The 22,149-nt window shown below is 35.7% G+C and overlaps 1 long non-coding RNA gene across 1 annotated transcript in view; it reads left to right on the top strand.

Moving 5' to 3' along the window:
* The window catches only part of LOC125095242 (uncharacterized), a 195,058-nt gene that overhangs the window by 38,969 nt on the left and 133,940 nt on the right, over window positions 1–22,149 (top strand). Inside the window, exon 2 of the long non-coding RNA XR_007125825.1 lies at window positions 19,854–19,933. This is a non-coding gene — a long non-coding RNA (uncharacterized LOC125095242). The remainder of the gene's footprint in view (window positions 1–19,853; window positions 19,934–22,149) is intronic.

Genomic DNA, 22,149 nt, shown 5'->3' on the forward strand with positions numbered 1-22,149 from the left:
ATACCTCACTTCAAAGAAGATTATACAACGTAGTTGATTAGTTTCCATATGTCATGTCATTGTAACCTGATTCTTGGTTAACTTCGAACTATTTCCTTTAAATATTGAAAATAAGACTATTACCTAGATGCCAGAGTTTTCATATTGAGCCCCCCCAAAAAAAGTTATCGGTAATTCATAGTCAAATATGAAAGGCTTATTAAAGTTGATACTGGGAGGGACGCCTGGGTGGCTCAGTTGGTTGGACGACTGCCTTGGGCTCAGGTCATGATCCCCGGGGTCCTGGGATCGAGTCCCACATTGGGCTCCCAGCTCCATGGGGAGTCTGCTTCTCCCTCTGACCTTCTCCTTGCTCATGCTCTCTCTCACTGTCTCTCTCTCAAATAAATAAATAAAATCTTTAAAAAAAAAAGTTGATACTGGGAGAGACTGTCCTATTTAAATATATATGACAGCTGTGACTCAGTGTGGATCCCACAGTAAAATTGGAAGTAATGCACTGAGGACTTCCTTTGGCCCCAAAGGGAAGGTAGGTGGTGGATCAGTGCCAGCCCTCTTTTAGCACTTGCTGTTTTACAAGAGGCAAGCATACTTCCAATGTTCAGTCATCTCTCCTAGATTTCCTTTTCCCTATAATTCCAATTCTCATACCAAACTGACTGAGAAACTAAGTCTAGTACATCAGGCCACATCTTTCAGTACTTTACTGTCAAGTGTGTCCTGTCTGTGCAATTTCCCTCACTTACTTAAATCAAAGTATACACACATGTCTCCTGTTGCAGTTAAACATCTCTCCAGAAAAACTGACCTGTTTTCTTTTTTTTTTACATGGCAATATGAGTTGCGCTATTTAATCTCTATATGTTTCACAAGAAATAAGTATATACTTAGACTAACATATCTGGCCCATCAGGTAGAACAGCCAGAAAGGAATGACAGAGGTTGGTTACCTGCGGTATTAGAATCAGTTCACCAAAGAAATAAAGTAACAAGAATGAGTTTTATCATGATTTAAAGAATTGCTTCTTCCCTAAATAACAATATTTGTTGCTCAAATAGGATCACAGATGACTGATTGGTAGGTAGGAAATTCGTAGTTCTAAATTGGTACTATTTCCACTGAGCAATTTTGATGTAAAAAAACAGTGGCTGTGATAGAAGATAGAACAACAGGAGAAAACCAAAACAAAACCTTCAAATGGCTTTTATTTAACAAAACTGCTTTGGGGGCACCTGGGTGCCTCAGTGGTTTAAGACTTTGCCTTCTGCTCAGGACATGATCTTAGGGTCCTAGGATCAAGCTTCCCCCTCTGCCTCTGCCTGCCTCTCTGCCTACTTGTGATCTTTCTCTCTCCCTCTCTCTGTCAAATAAATAAATGAAATCTCAAAAGAAAAAAAAACTGCTTTTACTTACAAACACATGCCTGCTGGTCTGGAATGGTTAATTCAGCTCGTGGAAAAAGTTTATTTCCTTTCTTTCTTTTTTAAGTCTATGGATTTATTAAGAGTATTATCAGTGACTTTCTTAGGATAAATTCATTTTACAAAATGGCTTAGTATCTGTTCCCTTCGTTCATGGCTATGAGGTTAAGTAGGGATAAAGACAGACCTATTATTCACATGTTTTTAAAACCCTGAATTTGAAGTTTAAGAAGAATGGGCCAATATGCTCCCTGTCTTATTGGAGAAGTAGTTATATAATTCATTTTTGCAGAATGCTTGACATTCTACCTGAGTTCGTAAATGTTCATCCTTTTAGAAGGGGAAAACATCAAGTTTATACTGTCAAGGTTAAGGAAAGTGAATTCCTTTTACTTTAGGTCATAAGCTTCTTAAACAGGCTTTTAATTTGAGTTTCTTACAAAAGATTATCTGAGCTACTGGGAATTCTTTCTAAAAGACTTACTTATGTACTCAATTAGTGAAGAAGAGTTCCATCCTCTTTCTGACTTATAGTTCAATGAGGCTTTCTTTCTCTGGCTTTGTTTTCATAAATGCCTAACCAGGTTAAAATGTAAAAGTGCATTTGTTAATGACATTCACTATTGCCATTTATATTTAAATAGTGCTAGACAATTATGACATGATTTAGTTATTTCTTTTGAATATTAATGTTTCACAATGCTTGAATGCTTGTCCCATCCAAAGCTTCAAGTTTAGTTTAAAATTTTTTATAATGCAAATGCAGTTACACATTTAAAATCCCACTATCATAAACATAACTATTAGTTCCACTTTAAATGCCAAAAAGAGACGGAGCTTTAACAAGCTCTTTCAAACAATTTCATTCTAATATGAACAAAAAACTAAGAAGAGAGAGATGTGCTCCTAAATATATTTTATATTCTTTTTACAGAGAACTTTCTTTCCTCTTTTTCTTTTTCTTTTTTTTTTTTCCTGCTTCTTTCCTCGTAAGTTTGTAGGAATTTAGCTTCATTGAGGCAGGTGGAAGAATGAGGCTTCCCTTTGGGCACGCTGAGCACTAGGAAGACCATTTCTCTTTACCACGTCTGGGCAACCTAGATGTCTAATTAAATAAATGGCCAGACAAACAAGCACTTGTTAGTTTGGCATTTTTATGATATCAACAAGAAAAATAAGTTGTTTTAAGCATATTTGAGCAGATATAACTGTATTTTTATCTTCTGAGCAAAAAAAAAAAAATGTTACAGGAGATGTTATAAAATGTCAGAGTAAACATTCACAAGACAGGAGGTCCTAGACTAAGAACATAATAAACCAAGAGCCGACAACCAGACCAAACATACCACACAAGCATTACTTACCCGCTGAATCACATTGCACATTTGTGATGTTTCTATTCTGATAAAGCAAATAACTACCTTTTGAGTTTTTAAGTTTGTAGGGGAATGTGGAGAATGTTCACTAAACATAGAGTAAGGATATGTTTGGATGGCTTTCATTGTTTTTGCTACTGAGTAGGTAAAGATTATAATAGCCTCCTATTTTGGCTTACAGTTGTGTACCTTTACGTTTTATTCATGCGTTTTTTTTCTCCCTATGTACTGATCAATCATTCTCTGTGTTTCTCTGTGTTTAGTATCATTATTATCTCATATCCCATTTTACAAATAAGGAAACAAGTCTGAGTGATGTGCTTAGGGTCACAGGAGCATTAAATAATGGAGCCAGGGTTTAAAACAAAGTATTCCAGCTTTAGACCGTGTTCTCATTCAAGACACTATGTATTTAAGCATCCTTGGAAAGACTTTGATGTGGACACTAATTAAAATATTTAAGGCCCAATGCAGAGCGAAGTAGTGGGCTTTGAAATCTTGCACTAGGATAATCTCTTATAATGAGGTTGATATTATGCTTCCTCCTATGAGATGCTTTTGATTATATTTGTAACATACCTTAGAGAAAGTTTACTATTGCAAGGAAGTAATAAAACACTATAAAAGGAGTTCTCGTAATTCCTCAAGTCCTGTTTTATTTAATACCAATTTACAGGTGTTCTTTCTACAACACTTTTCTTAGTTAAGCGTTGACTGTTCATTGTATAGAAAGAAGTTGGATTATCTATACTAGTTATTTGAAGTTCTTGGAAAATTAAAACACTGTGTACTCATTACAAGGTATGGATACATCAGGGTGTAGTTATTTTAACTGTAAGAAGGGACTTTGAGATCTAAATCAAGTCTCTGTAACATCTTACTTTGGTCCTACTTTATATTATCATCAGCCCTTCCTTTTAACCCATACCTCATGTTTTCTAAAAATAGCACTAGATCAGCAGAGATCCACATTTGGGTATACTACCAACAGTAAACTCATTTGAGGGCTTTATGGGCATTTATATATCTTTGCTCTGCTAATTTTAATAACCAGGCATCTATTCTTAGCCGAAGAAAGAAACTATATAAACAGAGTCCAGAGGTATAAAATATTCCAGCTACATAAAATATTCCAGCTAGCCATTATGGCAGGAATATTAAACTTTCCAGCTTACTTTAAGAAAAGGAGATTAAGGGGTGCCTTTGGTGGCTCAGTGGGTTGGAGCCTCTGCCTCCGGCTCGGGGCATGATCCCAGGGTCCTGGGATGGAGCAGGAAGCATGCTTCCCACCCCGCCACCCTGCCTGCCTCTCTGCCTACTTGTGATCTCTGTCTGTCAAATAAATAAATAAAAACTTAAAAAAAAATAAAAGGAGATTAAAGTGCACTGCATATCCTCAAAGAAGTAAGAAATGCTGATTTGTGATGTTCTCAAAGAGGAATTCCTTCTTCTCTGTGATTTCCTTGTATGAAAAGAAAAATTGGTGCATCCCAAATTAAGGATTTTCTATGAAGTGAGTTTCTATGGATTCTAGCCAAATATATCAGCACATTAGAAAATCAGAGTTGCAGAAATCTCTCTCAGAATATCTCACATGTGTCTTGGGGCTAGGTCTAAGATAAAAACTCTTAAGCCTTCAGAAAGTCACCATTTTTTACCTAGAAGCCAAGTATCATCTCTTATGTCAAATATACTGTAGACATACTAGACTATTTACGATTAGAATAAAGGACTGCTACAGATGTCTTTATCCCAGTCTCTGAAGAAATCATACTTCCAAAGCCCGTTCTATAGAAGTATAGGGTAATTGAAAGGAAACCTTGGCAGAATATGATAGATATATTCCTGTACCTCTGAGTGCTCATCTATAGTTCTTTCTGTCATGATGAATGGTCTCAAGTACATTCCATCTCAGTGCTAGTGAAATAGAATCAATATTGCAAATTTGAAACTTGAAATTAACCATTTCAGGGTATGGGGAAGATCACTGCCCAAATGGTTGCATTTTATTAAATGAGAGTATTCAGTAAAATTCATTCCTAGGAAAAGTTAATGTCTGCATGTTGAGACTATCTCTTTATTCTTACTCCTTTTCCCCATATTTTTTTATTCACACCATTAACACCTAAAATACAATTTATTCCTAGATATGAGAAATAACCAAGTACATCCATTTGGCCCTCCATTATTTTTATTGCTTCTATTTCTGTATCTGTAAATATATGTGTGGACAAATGCAACTGGTTATAACTATATTCTGCATGTTTCCTGTTTCTTTTAACCTAATCAAAATATTCATATTTTTTCAATAAAACCTATATAATTTTCTTAAATTTTTGAGTTATTAAAGTTTGTAAATGAACTTCTGAACTTTTTCACACACTGTTTGGCATTTGCATTTTCTATCTTGCTCTAAATCTCTGAGAAAATCTTTAATTTCTTCTTTTTCCGAGTATACTAATAGTTATCATGCCTATTCTGCTTATACCGAAGAGTCCCCTTTCCTGTTTTCAAATTGTTCCTCAAATACTTAACATGGATTCTTTCAACAAATATTACTCCCATTAAAAATAAACATAGAACAACTAAATGTGTCTTGAGATTGGTGCTCACTATCATGCCCACTAGAAAACCATAATTTAGGCTGCCCATCACCAACTATGGGTAGCATTCACACAGAGGAATCACCTCCTGAGCTCCTGGATGTTCCCATCCTTTATCAGGATATGCCTTGATTTGTCACATGGCTTAGAGTCAAGGTCTTCTGTTTTAAAATAATGTCTCTTTTGTTTGTTTATTTATTTATTTGTTTATTTTTAAAAGATTTTATTTATTTATTTGACAGAGAGATCACAATTAGGCAGAGAGGCAGGCAGAGAAAGAGGGAGAAGCGGGCTCCCTGCTGAGCAGAGAGCACCTGACATGGGGCTCAATCCCAGGACCCTGAGATCATGACCTAAGCCGAAGGCAGATGCTTAGCCCGCTGAACCACTCAGGTGCCCCAGTGTCTCTACTATTTTTAAACCATAGGGAAATGAACACAGATTATAGTGTAGATATAATTATTAAAATATCCAAAATGAAAGAAGAAACAAGCATAAAGGAATAGCTACTTTTAGTAAAGACATTATTAGCCATAGGAGAAAAAAAAAAAATCTAATTAAGAAAATATCAGTAGTTGAGCTCCAGAAAGCAGGAAATTGTTGAAAACTACTGGACTAAACTAATAACTTCAAACCATTCTATTTACCATTTATCATCTTAATTCTTTTCTTGCTAAGATATTTTATTGCTGATTATTCTAAATGGTTTTCAGAATAAGCATATGGCCCATGTCATAATTGAAGTCAACAAACATTAAGATCTGTTTAAAAATAATTATATGCCAGCAAACTTACATGGATGACATTTAGTTACTTGTTAAATATAGGATTCTAATTAGAATCTAGTTAGACGTATTTGTTTAAAGAAAGGACTATGTTTTGGTTTTGCTGTTTCTTTTAGTTCTTGTTTCTTTAGTTCTTTCTTTTAGTTCTTAAGAAAGGAATATGTTCTGGTTTTACTATGTTTCTTTTAGTTCTTTAGTTCTTTTAGTTTCTTTAAGCTTTGTCTTCTGCTTTTAAGTCCTAGTAAAAAATCTTCATTTATCTTTGTCTCTCTGCCTCTGTCTTATATATACACTTACATACAGTTACTATATATACACACAACACACACATATGCATGTATATGAACCTAAATAAAAATAAGTTTTAGCATTACTACCTTTGGAAATGTTTGTATTTTTTACTTGATTTTTATTTTAAATCCTGTGAGAAAAGCACCTTCTAGGGGATATCATTATACATGCTTTGTATTTATTGAGGTTGAGTTTTTTCTATGAGCTGGATTAGCAATAATAAAGAAGGAGGGCATAAAAGGAGAAAACTATATGAAAAAATGATATTTTAAACTCTTTCATGTATCTAAATTACCTAGACAGTCTTTTATCTGATGGGATATTTCTGTTGTGTTTAAGAAGAGAGTTATTTCTTGAGTTATTTACTATAATATATTAAATAAATGATAAGAATATAATAGGTTAACAATATACTAGATTAAACTTGAATATAGGTTATTATACTTTTTTTTCTCAGCATAATCCCATAAATGCTGCTTTACCCATTTCTAGTTACTCCCTTTTGGTTATTTGTAAACTTGTATCCTGTTAGCCTTCTAGAATGCTAATAATTTTATTGTCAAAATGAGTGATCCTGACAATTTAAACTTTGAGTTTTCAGTAAATTATAGCCTGCAAAGAGAATAGAAACAAGTTATCAAATTTTGTCTTAAACTGTAGATGACTTTGACAACAATCTTTCAGTGTAAGTATTCAGGAAACCTGGTAAAATATGCCATCGATTTTGATGCAAATTATGCTCAGGCATCTTTGTGATGTGGTAAGTATATGGTAGATGATTAATCAGCTAAATAAAAGTAGATGTATTGATGTGGAAAACAATTTTTAATTTTTACTTCTCTGAGCTATTAGGTTTACATTTTTATCTATCTCTAGATCTTGAGGATCATGAATGGCATGTTAAGGCATGAAGCACATGTCCGTGTTATGTGCTAATAATCAGAATAGTATAAACACGATTTATACTGGCTAGGCAATTCAGCATTTCTCTACCACATTATCTAGTGATCCCAGAAATATCCCTAAGTTCTTTCAGACTCGTGAATTAAGGTAGAGGTCAAATTTAATTTTGTGAATTTCTTTTTTTGTCTATAATTTTATGATGGTGATAAATAAGTCTCTAAAATATTGGGATATGGTAATTTTCTGAATTACAATAGGAAGGGTACTCTGTTGCAGATGCCTGAGAAATGTATCTAGGCATGTAGCCAAAATGTCTTCCTGTATACTTAAGATTTCTTGACATTCTATTACTAAAGTTGAAAAATACATGTAAATAGTGTATTCTGTTGATAGTAGATCATTGTTTTATATTTAGATAAAATAGTTTTTAAAGTTTTAAAGAACCTAAAAATTTCAAAATATTGCACAGAAATCTTGGAGTATAACTTATGATCCAAGAAGACAAGCAAGAAATATTCTGTCGTTTTAAACATCTGGCACATCATCAGTTATCAAATTAAATAGTGAGACTCTATTAATTGATAAGCATCTAAATGGTTAGTTTTCCTGGCATTTTTTTATAAGATTTTTTTTAAGACTTTATTTTCTTATTTGAGAAAGAGAAAGAATGGGAGAAAGAGAGAGAATGAGAAGGGGGAGGGTCAGAGGGAGAAGCAGACTCCCTGCTGAGCAGGGAGCCCAATGCAGGACTCAATCCTGGGACTCCAGAATCATGACCTGAGCCTAAGGAAGTCGTTTAACCAACTGAGCCACCCAGGCGCCCTTATAAGATTTTTTTTTTTTTAATTTCTTTTCAGTGTAATAGAATTCATTGTTTATGCACCACACCCAGTGTTCCATGCAATACATGCCCTCCATAATACCCACCACCTGGCTCCCCCGACCTCCCACCCCCGCCCCTTCAAAACCCTCAGGTTGTTTTTCATAGTCCATAGTCTCTCATGGTTCATCTCCCCTTCCAATTTCCCTCAACTCCCTTCTCTTCTCCATCCCCCATGTCTTCCATGTTATTTGTTATGCTCTGCAAATAAGTGAAACCCTATGATAATTGACTCTTTCTGCTTGACTTATTTCACTCAGCATAATCTCTTCCAGTCCCATCCATGTTGCTACAAAAGTTGGGTATTCATCTTTTCTGATGGAGGCATAATACTCCATAGTGTATATGGACCACATCTTCCTTATCCATTTGTCCTATGAAGGGTATCTTGGTTCTTTCCACAGTTTGGTGACTGTGGCCATTGCTGCTGTAAACACTGGGGTACAGATGACCCTTCTTTTCACTACATCTGTATGTTTCAGGTAAATACCCAGTAGTGCAATTGCAGGGTCATAGGGAAGCTCTATTTTTAATTTCTTAAGGAATCTCCACACTGTTCTCCAAAGTGGCTGCACCAACTTGCATTCCCACCAACAGTATAAGAGGGTTCCCCTTTCTCCACATCCCCTCCAACACACGTTGTTTCCTGTCTTGCTAATTTTGGCCATTCTAATTGGTGTAAGGTGGTATCTCAATGTGGTTTTAATTTGAATTTCCCTGATGGCTAGTGATGATGAACACTTTTTCATGTGTCTGATAGCCATTTGTATGTCTGTTCATGTCTTCTGCCCATTTTTTTGACATGATTATCTGTTTTTGTTTTTTTTTTTTTAAAGATTTTATTTATTTATTTGACAGAGAGAGATCACAAGTAGAGAGAGAGGCAGGCGGAGAGAGAGGAGGGAGCAGGCTCCCTGCTGAGCAGAGAGCCCGATTCGGGACTCGATCCCAGGACCCTGAGATCATGACCTGAGCTGAAGGCAGCGGCTTAACCCACTGAGCCACCCAGGCGCCCCATGATTATCTGTTTTGAGTGTGTTGAGTTTAAGAAGTTCTTTGTAGATCCTGGATATCAACCTTTTGTCTGTACTGTCATTTGTGAATATCTTCTCCCATTCTGTGGGTTGCCTCTTTGTTTTGTTGACTGTTTCCTTTGCTGTGCAGAAGCTTTTGATCTTGATGAAGCCCCAAAAGTTCATTTTCGCTTTTGTTTCCTTTGCCTTTGGAGACATATCTTGAAAGAAGTTGTTGTGGTTGATATCAAAGAGGTTACTACCTATGTTCTCCTCTAGGATTCTGGTAAATTCCTGTCTCACGCTGAGGTCCTTTATCCATTTCGAGTTTATCTTTGTGTATGGTGTAAGAGAATGGTCAAGTTCCATTCTTCTACATATAGCTGTCCAAATATCCCAGCACCATTTATTGAAGAGACTGTCTTTTTTCCACTGTATATTTTTTCCTGCTTTGCCGAAGATTATTTGACCGTAGAGTTGAGGCTCCTTATAAGATTTTTAAAAATACAGTGTCTCATTGATCCTGAGCTAAGTCTTTTTGTTATTTCTAACGTAAGATAATTCTGACCTCTATTGCCAACGACTAGGTGGGTCACTGTTCTGTTATGTGTTACTGAAGATCATAGTAAGACGATTGTATTTCTGGAACATTTAAGAATTTAGAAAGGAGAGATGATCCCCTTTCTCATATGATTTATAAACAATACTGAAAGAGCAAAAACCATACTAAATGATTAAAGAATAATGAAGATAAGATACAAGATAATGGGATATATGTCATTTCTTACTAATTATATATGTATTCATCTATAGACTTTTGTATTAATGAAAGTTTGCTTTTATTGGCGGTAAATATCTGTTAGCAGGATTGCTAGATATAATGGTAATTACAGGCAGACCTTTTCCATGTGCGTCACTTTATTGCACTTTGCAGCTACTGCATTTTTTACATTGAAGGTTGTAGCAATCCTGCATCAAGCAAGTCTGTCAGTGCCGTTTGTCCAGGTGCTTGGGGCTCCACAAACTGTATCCATATAAGACAGCAACTTAGGCAAATTTTGTGTGTGTTCTAACTTTTGCACCAACCAAGCATTCTGTCATCTCTTTCCCTCTCCTCAGGCCTCCCTATTCCCCACAATGTTGAAATTTGGGGCCCCTAGTTATGGTTAAGCATTTGACTCTTAGGTTCAGCTCAGGCCATGATCTTAGGGCCATGGGATCAGGCCCTGCACATGGCTTGTGCTCAGCATGGATTCTATCTGAACTTCTCTCCCTTTTCCTCTCCCTCTGTCCCCTGCACTCTCTCTCCATCTCTCTCTCTCTCAAATAAACAAATAAATAAATAAAACATTTTTAATAATACTAAATTAATAGAAATGATTAAGTTTAGTAAAGAAGGCCTTCCAAAAGTGAGAAAGGCCAAGAGCTGAGCTTCTTAGCTCAGTTAGCCAAAGTTGCAAATGCAAAGAAAGAGTTCTTAAAGGAAATTAAAAGTGCTACTGCACTGAACACACACATGATGAGCACGAGACAGACTTACCGCTGATGTGGACAAAGTTTTAGTGGTCTGGATAGAAGTCAGAGCAGCCACAACATTTCCTAAAACCAAAGCCTACTCTGGAATAAGGTCCTAAGTCTCTTTAATTCTGTGAAGGCGGAGAGAGGTGAGGCAGCTGCAGAAGAGTTTGAAGCTAACAGAGCTTGGTTCATGAGATACTCAGAAAGAAGCCGTCTCCAAAACGTAAAGATGCAAGGCGAAGCAGCAAGTGCTGATGTAGAAACGGCAGCAAGTTACCCACATCTAGCTAAGATCATTAATGAAGGTGGCTACAGGAAATTACAGATGGCCAATATAAATAAAGTGGCATTTTTTGGGAAGAAGATGTCATTTAGTGATTTAATAGATAGAGAGGAGAAGTTAGTGCTTGGCTTCAAAACTTCAACGGACGGCAGCTAATGCAGCTGGTGACTGTAAGGTGAAGCCAGTGCCCACTTACCTCTCCCAAAATTCTAGTGCCCTTAAGAATGCTAAATCTACAAGAAATTTGCTTGTGCTCTGTAAATGGACCGGCAAAGCCTGGATGACAGCACATCTGTTTACAACGAGATTACTGAATATTTTAAGTCTACTGTGGAGAACTACTGCTCAGAAAAAAACAAAACAAAACAAAACACAACAGAAAAAACAAAAACAAACAAACAAAAAACTCCTTTGAAAATATTATTGCTTTTTGATGATGCACTAGATCACCCAAGAGCTCTGATGAAGATGTACAGTGAGGTAAGTGTCTCCCTGTCTGCTAATACAACATCCATGCTGTAGCCCATGTGGATCAAGAACTAATTTTGACTTAAATTCTTATTATTTAAGAAATACATTTTGTAAGGCTACACCTGCCATAGATAGGGATTCCTATGACAGACCTGATCTGGGCTAAGTAAATGGAAAACTTTCTGGAAAGGATTCACCATTCTAGATGCCTTGAGAACATTCGTGATTCATGAGAAAAGGTCAAAATAATGTGAACAGGAGTGTGGAAGAAACTCCAACCCTCGTGGGTGATTGTAAGGGTTTCAGTGGAGGAAGTAATGCAGATATGGTGGAAATAGCAAGAGAACTAGAATTAGAAGTGGAGCCTAAAGATGTGACTGAATTGCTACAATCTCATGATAAAACTTCAATGGGTGAGTAATGGTTTCTTATGGATAAGAAAGAAAGTGATATCTTGAGATGGAATGTACTCCTGGTAAAGATGCTATGAAGATCATTGAAATAATAGCAAAGGATTGAGAATATTACATAAACTTAGTTGATAGAGCAGTGGCAGCGTTTGAGAAGATTGACTCCAATTTTGGAAGTTCTATTGTGGGTAAAATGCTATAAAATATCATCATGTGGGACAGAGAAATTGTGAAAGGAAGAGTCAATTGATGTGCAAACTTCAATTTTGTCTTTAAAGAAACTGCCACAGCCACCCCAGCCTTCAATAACCACCACGCTGATCGGTCACCAGTCATCAGCATCAAGACTAGACCTCCATCAACCAAAAGATTAGGACTTGCTAAAAGCTTGGGTGATGCTTGACATTTTTTTAAAAACCACTAAAGTATTTTTTATATAAAGGTATGTGTATTGTTTTGTAGACATAATGCTCTTGCACAATTACTAGATTGCAGTATAGTTTAAACATAACTGTTTTATGTATTGGGGAACCGAAATAATTTGACTGCCTCATTGCAATATTTGCTTTATTGCAGTGTCTGGATCCAAACTCCCAATGTCTCTGAGGTATGCCTCATTTGTTTGACTTCACTGGAAATTACAAATATGTTTCCTAGAGTACCATTTTCAAATCCCACCTCCCTCCAAAAATTTATCAGTTAGAAATACATTTATTGTGTATCCATGTCAGAACTTGATATTGTCAGTTTTATTCGTTAGTGTTGTTTTTTTCCCCATTCAGCTGGTATATCATGGTTGTAATTTGCATTTGTCTAATGATTAGTAATATTGAGCATCTCTTTATTTTATTTAATTCAGCTAGCCAGCAAATAGTACTTCGTAAGTTTCAGATGTAGAGTTCAGTGACTGATCAGTTGCATATAACACCTGGTGCAATGAGCATCTCTTGATGTGTTTGTCATCTTTTCACACCCTTTTGATGAAATATTTTCTGTACATTCAGCTTTCATTTGCTTATTCATCCTGTATCCTTAAACATTACTAAACTTACTTTTTAGTTCTAGAAGCATTCATTTCTCCTTTTCTCTTACTGCACCAGCAAAGACACCAACTGTGATGTTCCACAGCAGTGAATAGTATAGGACTTTCTAGCTTTGTTCCTCAAATTAAGGAGAAATTTTTTGAATTATTATGTATAATATTAGCTGAATATTCTTTATTTTTTTGAATATTCTTTATCAGGGGGAGGAAGGTCCCTTGTATAACTAATTTGGTGAAAGTTTTTTTCAGGAATTAGTGATAAATTATACTAAATATGGAGATTAGCTCCTGTTTCCTAGAGTAAATACCAAGTCTCTGAGTCACTCTCCCCAGCCATGTGCCATCTCACTCTGTGAGGGGTCATATCCCACATCCAGCTGCTGAGACCTATCTCACAGTATTTAGCCATGCATACACTAACTGGAGAGATGGGTTCAACAAGAGATAGAAGGCAATACTTAAATATATATGTAACTTCATCTCAGATACCTTTCCTGCATTTGAGAACCATATTTTCAAGAGATTAAGAAATATTTTAAAGTATTTAATAGATATATTAAGTTTTAAAGTTAAGTCAATAACTAAATGCATTATTTCACCCTTATTCAGTACCTTCTGTCCTGTATTCAACATCTCAGTCAAGGTCACCTCCATCTACTCATCCTTAGGAGTTTAGAAACCTTGTCAACCATATCCCCTAATAAAATTTGTCACTAGGTTTTATCTGTCTCCTATTCTGGAACCATGAAAGAGTGTACCAATGAGGTTTTTTGAGGCTCTATCTAGATCCATCTTTATCTCTTTCTTTTTCAAGTTCATACTGTCTTTACCAATGCATCTCTCCTCCAAATTTCTTAACTTTCTAATCCATCTACCAAGTATTTCTCTATGAAAACTATTTGAGGGGCGCCTGGGTGGCTCAGTGGGTTAAAGCCTCTGTCTTCAGCTCAGGTCATGATCTCAGGGTCCTGGGATCGAGCCCTGCATTGGGCTCTCTGCTTAGCGGTGAGCCTGCTTCCCCCTCCCTCTCTCTCTCTCCCTGTCTGACTCTCTGTCTACTTGTAATCTCTGTCTGTCAAATAAATAAATAAAATCTTAAAAAGAAAAAACTATTTGAAATCTGTGACGGTATTTAAAGTGATTAATACTTCCCCCTTGACTAACAACATATAATGTCTGAGATCTTCTGTACTGTGCTACCTTAGTAAAAATATTTCTTCAGTTTTCCTTTTGAGCCTTCTCTCATTGCTCACCACTACCCTGGCTACATTCCAGTTAAACAGAACCCTTGCCTGTTTTTAGATGTGCTGCATGCTCTGTTGTCTCAATGCTTTTGAAAAATTCTGTTTCCTCCTTTTCAAATTCCTGTGCTCCTACGCAGTTTTCAAGATCTGGCCTAAATGCCCTCTTCTCATCTAGGAGTGTAATGGATTTGCTCAGGGTGAGTTTATCCATCTTCTATTGCATTGGGAGGATTTTATACCCACATTTATTAAAATATTTCATGTATTTTTTGTTTTTTTGTTTTAAAGATTTTATTTATTTGATAGAGAGGGGACAGAGAGAGAGGGAACACAAGCAGGGGAGTGGGAGAGGGAGAAGCAGGCTTCCCGCTGAGCAGGGAGACCGATGCTGTGGGGCTTGATCCCAGGACCCTGGGATCATGACCATAGCTGAAGGCAGACCCTTAACGACTGAGCCACCCAGGCGCCCCTCATTATTGTTTTATATATTGATATTACATATATTGTATTATATCAGTATTATATATTGAGATATATAGGTCGCCTTTCATTATATTTTTATAATATTTGTGTTCTCAGCTTCTAGCAACTGCTCCACACATAGGAATTTCTTAGTTACCTAAATGAATTAGTACTGGTATGACATATCAAATAGAACTTGGTTCTATTATCTTGCACAGGGCTTAAGCCTAGTTGTATTTGTTACTGTTTTCTTCCTATGATAATACCATCTCATTCTACTGCTAATCTATAGCCATTTTATTTTTCATTAGAGCTTGGAACTCTATAATTACAGCTTAGTCTTTAAAAGGTACTAATCTGCATTTACTAATGATCTTCCTTAAAAATAATTCTATCATGTCTTAACTTTGACATGTAGGTTATATTATTATTTTATTTTATAAACATTGACATGGAAGTAGCATATCTTTAAAGCACTGTTTATGGTCATTTATGAATAAATCAGCTATTTCCCATTATTACATATTCCTTCTAACATGACATATATGGAACTATGTAATTTTAACATATTTGATATTCTAAAAATGAATCTGAAAAGATATTTTACATCAAAGATTATACCTTCCTCACAAAGCTAAAAGTTAAAATAGCATTTACTCCTCAGTATTCTTAAATGCTTATTAAATGTCATGAACTGTGATAGACACTGATACTTGCTTTCATAATGAAAGGGAAGATGTACAATAAAGAAATAATTATGATAAGAGATAATGATGATTATAACCTTGAATGATGTTTATTTTACTTCAGGTGCTATTAACTCATTTAATACAATAAACTGTGAGTGATCTGTTTTGAGATAGATTAGGAATTCATTATTTTAAGGGACAGCTAATATGGAAGAAACACTTTTATTCATTCTTTTATTCCTAGTGCCTGGAAAAACTTATTTTTCTTTTTTTTAAGATTTTATTTATTTATTTGACACAGAGAGAGAGATAACAAGTAGGCAGAGAGGCCAGCAGAGGGAGAGGGGGAATCAGGCTCCCCATTGAGCAGAAAGACCGATGTGGGGCTTGACCCCAGGACTCTGAGATCATGACCTGAGCCGAAGGCAGAGGCTCAACCTACTGAGCAACCCAGGTTCCCCTGGAAAAAGTTCTTGCCTAATACCTAAGTCTCAATGAATAAATATGTTGGAGGTTTAAATTTAATTGTACTATATATGCTGTTTACCCAAGCTTTTGTACTGATAACCTGATGACTTGTTTCCTGTTAGAAATCAGTATGAATCATGGATAAAATCGTAAAAATCAACATAATGAACTTTTATGATTAATGGCTAACATAAATGTTTTATTGAACGTATTCTTAAAGTAAAAATACAGATTTGAGAAAAAATTCTGGGACATTTTATATACCCAGGATATATTTGTAGCTTTTAAAATCCTTAGCTTACATTACGTAGCTGTAAGTTTAGTTAACATGTAGTTAAATGACAGATGTAAAGATTTTAAGAATAAATATCTGTCTTTAGAATTGCTCTAATTTTGCCTGTATTGGTGAGTGCTCTGTGGAGGTATGTTTAAACATGAAAGTGATACCTTCTGTTCTTTAGGTTTGGAGACTACTTTCTGGATTCAGTTAGTAGTTTGGATAATTGTGTTTAGATGCTTTAACACCCAATTGATTATGCTACATTTTTTTGATCATGGTTGAAATGTAATTTTAATGCTTGGTTGGTGATTCTTTTTTGGAATGTTTTAAATGGATTTGCTGCTTAGGAGTGAATTACTTTTTTACACAGATTGTCAGGATCTTCCAGGCAGGGAAGCGCATGTTTTGATTATCATTATTATTATTATTTTAACAAAGAGGAAAGATAGAAGACAGAAACCCAGAGGTCATTAGAAAGCAAGACTTAAACTGAATTCAAAACATGAACTCTTATTTACTCCTGTAATTTTTGTGAAGATGTTTTGACTACTGCATCAATAAAACCAATCCTCAAATTTCTCTTATAACATGAAGTTTTCTTATTAAGATAGCTTTAACTACAACTTTAGTGTGCCACGTTGTTTCCAAAGCATGTGTTTGGTGTCATTAACAATGTGAAAGGGCTGTGGGAGGCAGTCCTTGAAAAATTTTGGTTGAAAAAAATCAAATAGTATCCTCAGTGTTCTCAATGCATTATTAGTTTAATTCTGTTAATGTAAATATTGCCCTCAAAGGGGAATTAAAAGATGCAAGATTTCTTAGACTCTCTTTTTGAAGATTATCATGAGAACATGTTTTGAGAAGCACTAGGCTAATTAATTCAATCTGGGAGTATATTCAGGGATCAGAAGGCATAATACCCATATTTATAGCAGCCTCACTAAGCATTGCTTTCAAGGGGATATTTGAAATTCACTTGAAGTAAAATGTTTGTGTTCTCATCCAAAGTCTCAGCTTCTTTCCTTTTCTTTTTTTTTTTTTTCCTTCCCAACTTCTTTTCCATTTTGTTTTGTTCTACTTCTAGCCACTGCTCTGGCTATAGTTATACAGCGCTCAGCTTCACTGATAATAATGAATTTTCTTTCTATAATTTATTTGATTTTCTTCCTTTTCTTTGCTTCCATGTAGCATAAAGGAAAGGGTTTTTGGTTTGACCACTATATTACTTAAGTTTTGAGTGAGGAAAATGATAATTAGGTTGAAAACAATTATTTAAATGACATAGAATTTATCTTCCTCATGCAAAAATATGAGTAGGTTACAGGGCCATTTTTTATGTTAATGGTGTTGGGTAATCTCTCTTATTCCTCCTTCCTTCTTATTCTTTCTCTGTGAATGATCTTGAGTCATGGTCCATGATGGGTGCTTTTACAATCACATCCATATTTCAACCACCAGGGGAGAGACAGCAGAGAAGGAAAAGGATAAACATTACTTCATGACATCAGAGTCATAAATACCTTTGGCTACAGAGTCTAATAGAGTGAAAGCAAGGCTTTGAAGTGTTGCCCCATTGAAATATGCTGTAGTATAGAAATTCCATCCAAAGTTATCATACTCTTGATGCCTAGTGAGAAAACTATTATTAAATATGTGGTTAGATAGGAAAAGGAAAATGAAGGGGCTCTTGGGTGGCTCAATGGATTAAGTGCTGATCCTTAGTTTCAGCTCAGGTCATGATTTCAGGGTCCCAGGATCTAGTGCTGGCAGGCTCTGCACTCAGCAGGGTATCTGCTTGGGATTTTCTTCCTCTGCCCCCTCCCACCTTGCATTCTCTCTCTCTCTCTCTCTCAAATAAAGATAAATAAATATATTAAAAAAAGAAAAAGGAAAATGAAAATGCTAAAATTAATTCTATCTAAAGAGAAGCTAATTCATAAAAATTACTCCACTTGTCAAAGTTAGCAATGATGCCTATATGGGTCAATTAAGTTTTTATCTGTCTTACTTGACATCTGTCTCTCAGTATCCTTTCCTTTCTTTTGTTTTCTCCATAACCTCTTAATTTGGGAATATTTCAAGGTTTTTTTCTTGGACCTCTTCTCTTCTACTTCCATTCAGTTCCTTAGTGATTTCTTCCTCTCTCATGCCTGTTAATATCACCAACACACAAAGGAAATTTAAAAAAAAATCTCTCCCTGACCTCCTAACTCCCACATTCAACTGTTTGTTCCACTTCCACATTTGAAGGTCTCACAGATAGCTTTACCTTAACATGTACTTAACTGAACTCCCAACACCCCCCCCCCCACCAAGAGTCAGTTCATCTAATATTTTCCCATCTCAGTTGATCACAACCCATTCTTCCATCATACAGGAAAAAACATTAAAATAATCTTCAATAACCATTTTTATCTCTTGCTCCTTATTCAGTCTGTCATTAGTTATTATTCAGTGTGTCTTAAAATATATACAAACTCTGACCCCTTCTTACCACCTCTGCAACCCTTTCAGATCAAGTCAATATTATGTCTTCTTTGCATTGTAATAGTGACTTCCTCAGTGATCTCCTCCTTCCACATTCACCCCCATATGTTATATTCAACATTGTAATAGAGAGATACTGAAGAACTGTGAGCCAGATCAAGTCCCTTCTTCACTATAAATTCTGCAGTGGCTCCCCATTTCATTCAGAATAAAAGTAAGTCCTTAAAGTGGCCTACAAGCCTTTTTTTATCCTTGTCATTAATTCTCCTATCCTCTCTTTCACACCCTCCGCCCTACCTACATGAACTGTTCTTGCCAGAGAGATTTTGCAGTGCCTGGTTCCTCAGCCTAACATGTTATTCATCCAGATTCCCATGCATCTAAATTTGTTTCCACCTCCAAGTGTCATGTTCTCAATTAGTCTTACTGTCACCACTCGGTTTAAAATAGCAAAATTGCCAAATACTCTCACTCCTCCTTATTTTATTCTATTTAAAACAAAGAAAAGTTTTCCCATTTGCATGTTCTTAGCAGACTGTCTAAATTTACTTCTTTTAATTATTGTTTATTGTTTAATATTTGTCTTCCTCCAGTAGAATGCAAATCCTATAAAGACAGGAGGTTTTGTTTGGTATGTGTGTATTTATTTAATAATTAAATGCAAGAATGAAATCAAAATAGATTCAGGTGAGCTACCCCAAATAATAATCTGTAAATAGGTGTTTAAGGAATTTCAGTGAAAATCACATTCAAATCTTGGTGACCTGAAGATCAAATCAGATACTCAGGCCCATTAAATTATTATAAATTATAAAAATAAGCTTGAGTGTGTTGTATTTTTCTACCTAAATTTTAGAGTCTTAACATAATTATGATAGCCAGTGTGGAGGTAAGAAATGGAAGTGTAAAAAGAGTGAAAATTCTTCAAAGGTGTCTGGTTTTCTGCAGGGAAGGACAATTTGCTGATCTAGTTTCGAGTATATATTTGCTCAACAGGTTAATACAGTCTACTGAAATTACCCTTGACAAAATGCAGCAAAATTCTCATTCACTGATTCTGTTTTTACAAAACAGTGTTCTCATGACAATTTTGCTTTCCTCACATATTTAACTACTGGTAGAAAATAAAGAGATGGTCAAAAGTACTCTACTTGGCCATTATTTCAATTTTAAATTATTAAAAGGTCTTTCTTAAATTTTAATCTCATAACTTTTTTTTTCCCCAGATGAGCTAGATCCTTCGTTACCTCTGAAGATGCTAAGAATTTGACCTACAAGATGGGCACAACTAGTATACAGGCGTAAGGTAAGCATTGAACATATGCCTGTCCCAATAGGGGCTTATACGTTTACGTCAAGACTAAGGGTAATGTGATAACATGAATGACTTTACTGCAAGAGGATTAACATGATTTTATTTTCCATTTTGAAAGATATCTACCACTGCCATGTAGAAAATGGATGATGGAGCAAGAACAGTGGAGGGAAACAGTTGATAAGACCACTGCATTAGCCTAAGAAAGAAGGATATGAATTACTGTCGTGGCAGTGGGGACAGTGACAAGTAGACAACATAAAAAAAAAATGTAGGCGAGAGGATTGACGCAACTTAGGAAGACCATATAATGTAGCAAAGTCAGATATCCTGTATTTTCTGTTTTCTAAATTCCATCTCCTTGGGCAAATTAATTATGCAAGAAGTTCTAGTGTCTTCACAATAATAATGGTAATTACCTCATAATGTTGTTGAGATAATTAAATGAGATTGTGAATATAAAGCTATTAACACAATGCCTGACACATAGAACTCAATAAGTAATTAATATCATTACTATTTATTGCTGGTATTAACATTCGTTAATGATTCTCTATGCAGTATTAAAATTAGGGAGGGATCCCAGTGACTCTTAAGATTATGACTTGAACCAAAATGAGTGGATGGCAAAAACTGAAGGAGAAGCAGGTTTAGGAGGCAGAGTTGAAATCTAAGATATGAAGTTTAAGTTGAAAACTCCTTTTCTTTCTGAAAGCACATTTTCATAGTACAGTATAAGAGAATTCAAAGATGCTTAATAGAGCCTTTTTACTGGTTAGTAGCCATAGCAGTTAATTCTGTGACTCCCTCTTATTAGTCTTCTTGTACCTGATAGAAGATCCCTTACTCTCTTGATTCTGGGCTGGTGTAAATATTGCACGCCAGCAAAATTCAGAGAAAGAAATTGGAGGAGAAATTCAGCCCCCTCCAAATCACACCCGCCTCCCAGGATGAAGGGAGGATTGTATAGGGTTATATAGGCTGGTGTACCAAGAACAAAAGAACCTAGTCTTGTTTTGATTTCATTTTTTTAATGTAAGAAGAATTTGGAATCGCACTAGAAATTCAAATTTTATATATAAAATTTATTATATATATATACATATATGTGTACATATATATATATATAGCCAAAGCTTAACAAGGTTTTCCAAAGCAACAATGGTTTTATGTTTACAGATGTCTTAAGGTTACTTAAACAGATAGCATACTGATAATCAAAGTCAGAGATAAAGAGAGAGATTGTGCAGAAACAAAAATCACTGAGTATAAGAACTAGAATTCCTGATCTTTTGCTTTCCTCAGACATATAGATAGTAGCATTTTTTTTTTTTATCTGAAGTTCCTTCCAGTTTGTCAGGCAAAAATTCTCAGTCTTATCCTTGATTCCTTATTTTCTCTCTCACACACATCTAATCTGTTAGCAAATACCGCTGGCTATCTTCCAGCTTTTATGAGAATCTAACTGCATTTATCACCTTCACTGCAAGCACTCTGGTCCTGGACACCTCCTTCTCCAGCCGGGATTAGTACAGTAGATCTCAGTTTTGAATCTTTGTTTCTAAATTTGATCCCTAACATCTATTCTTCACCTATTCTTTCTATATCTCAATGATCATTTTAAAATGTAAATCTTATTGTATTACTGCTCTGTTCAAAATCTCGCAGTGGCTTTCCACGTCCTTCAGAATGAAAGCCACAGATTTTACAGTGCCCCACAAACCCTGCACATACTACCCTCCCCACATTACTCTGTTTCCTCTTCTGATGGCCAGGTCTACTATACTCACCCCAGCCCAGCGACACTCGGCCCCGTTACTCTCTATTGCCCACTTCTGGCCAGCCCCCATCTCCTCTGCAGTCACTGCTACCTCCTCCTGAAGCACTTTTCCACCAGATACCCACTAGCTCACTTCTTCCAGTGGTAGCTGAAGCATCTTCTACATGAAACCTTCCCTGAGTATTCTAGGTTAAGTGTTGGCTCCTTTCCCAAGGATAATGTATTCCCCTCACCATGCAGTACCTTCTTATCTATAGAACACACCCCATCTTAATATGCGGTAGTATGTAATTTTTAAATTGTTTTTTATTAATGTTGTTTGGTGTCTGTATCCCTCTCATCTTGGGTGAACTGTATGATAGCATTGAACTTTGTATTGATACCAAAGTATCTATCACATACCTAGTACCATTCAAAACTACTACTG

Source organism: Lutra lutra, chromosome 3, assembly GCF_902655055.1.
Source record: "Lutra lutra chromosome 3, mLutLut1.2, whole genome shotgun sequence".
NCBI lineage: Eukaryota > Metazoa > Chordata > Mammalia > Carnivora > Mustelidae > Lutra > Lutra lutra.